This window comes from Anabrus simplex, chromosome 14 (assembly GCF_040414725.1).
Source record: "Anabrus simplex isolate iqAnaSimp1 chromosome 14, ASM4041472v1, whole genome shotgun sequence".
Taxonomy (NCBI): Eukaryota; Metazoa; Arthropoda; class Insecta; order Orthoptera; family Tettigoniidae; genus Anabrus; species Anabrus simplex.
In genome coordinates, this window is record NC_090278.1 from 49,859,182 (window position 1) to 49,861,473 (window position 2,292).

Below are 2,292 nucleotides of genomic sequence, written 5' to 3' on the forward strand. Positions count from 1 at the left end.
CTGGGTTACCTTTCCTCATGTAGTTACTCCATCGTCGATTTTGATTACGTTGTAGTGTAGGATGGATGCGATGATTCTAGTGAGTGGGTGGTCACCAATCATTTGTTTTAGCTTTCCTATCAGCATATCTCTGTAAGGTCGAAGGCTTTTCTGTAGTCCAAGGTCGAAGGCTTTTCTGTAGTCCACAAATACGACAGCATTTCCCCCTAGGGTGTCTCAATGCCTCTTCTACTTTCTCTTTTAGGTATGCTGCGGCTTGTATCGTGCTTCTTCCTGTACGGAAACCTGGTTGGCATTCTGGTATGAACGCATCTACTTCTATGGTCAGGGGTTTACTAGAATGGTTGCAAAAGTTTTATACAGGTTGCTTTGGAGCACTATGTCTCTATACGATTTGGGGTTGTCAATATCTCCTTTTCCTTTGTAGAGTATCTTCAGCATTGCTGTTCTCCAGGTTTCTAGTATTTTGGCTGAGTTTAGGCATTGGTTGAATACATCTGCCCAAAGTGACAGTAAATAGTCTTGTGAGATTTTCAAGTGCTCTATGTAGATGTTATCCAGACCTGTCGCCTTCCCCACCTTGCCTTTACCGATTGCCTTCTGCACTTCATTTATAGTTAGTCCAATTTCGTGTACTTGGTCGTCATAGGGGTTTGCGGTGTTGCATGTTTCCTAGTTGTCTTTGTTTAGAAGTGTTGTGAAGTGTTTTTCCCATGTTCCCCTGGTTATTTCCCTCGGCCTGCAAATTTGTTTCTTCCTGTGAATAGTAAAAGAGTCCTTCCCGCACTCGGCATCGGCTATTAGCTTTATGGCTTCTTCCTCTAAATATTTGGCTCTCTTTATCTTTTAGGATTTTTTGTATTTCTTTCTTTTGTTCGCGTATGTCCCTAAGTGTTCAGAGGTCGCCGTCGTTCTCGTTGTCTGGAGTGCACGTAGAATGTCTTTGCGTGCAGTGTAGCACTGGCTGTCGAACCACTTTTATGCTCGCCTTTTCTTCGTTGGTAGGGTAGCTTCCTATATTAGATTTGTAGCTGTCTCCACTGCTTCATCTAGGTGCCCTTGAGCAACAATGGCTCTTGCTTTCTGTATTTTCAATTGGTCTTGCATTATTATTGTATCAAGTTTTCTTGAAAGTGGTACTTCCTTGTTATTGGGGGGTCGTGGCTTCCATTTCTCTCTGCGTTCAAATTCTCTGTAATTAGGTATATGCTTTCTGATTGGAGCTGAGACTGAGGACCGTAAACCTTCTTGTTTCTTGACTGTAAATCTTACTCCTCTGTAGAACACAGGGCCAATTGCGCTCATGCCATTTGGGGCCACAGGCATATAGTACATAGACTGGCAGCGATCTATCTCGTAGCATTGGTGCTAGTGAAGCCGGAACTTGCCACCGCCGCCACCCCACGTCACTACACACCTACTGTAAACATGTGTGTTACCGTGTTATGTGCAGTTTTGGCTTATGCTGTTTTTATGTATATTTCGCATTAATTATTCGACAAACTACTGTGTGGCAGAATGGTGAATACCTGCGTAGTGTTTGGGTGTCTTTTTTCATTCACGAAGTGGGGTAGTAGTAGTAGTGGTAGTAGTAATGATAATAGTAATAGTTGGTACAACACTGATTATAGGTTAAGATTTTGTTTTGGTTATGTTAGTAATTGAATAATAGTAGTCTCGGTCAATCAATCACTACTGATCTGCATTTAGAGCAGTCGCCCAGGTGGCAGTCAACGGCCGTAGCCGTGGTGAAACACTGGATCCCGTGAGATCTCCGAAGTTAAGCAACATTGGGCGTGGTCAAGATTTGGATGGGTTGTCACGCATTGTTGGTGGGGGTAAGGGAATGCAGGAGCGGAAAGGAACTGGCCATCCTACCGTACGTAAACTCCGGCTCAGGCACACCTCTGCGGACAGAATACAACCTTACTTTAGCCAGGTGGCAGATTCCTTACCTGTTGTTTTTCCTACCCTTTTCTTAAATTATTGCAAAGAAATTGGAAATTTATTGAACACCTCCCTTGGTAAGTTATTCCTGTCCCTAACTCCCCTTCTTATAAACAAATATTTCCCAAATTTGTCATCTTGAATTCCAGCTTTACTTCATATTGTGATCTTTCCTACCTTTGAAGACACCACTCAAAATTATTCGTCTACTAACGCCATGCCACGTCATCTCTCCACTGAGTGCTCAGAACTTGTCACTTAATTTAAATAATAACAATAAGTTATTTTATTAGATTGGCCACCCAATCAATACAATAAATCTTGTCTTTGTTGAATTACATTGAC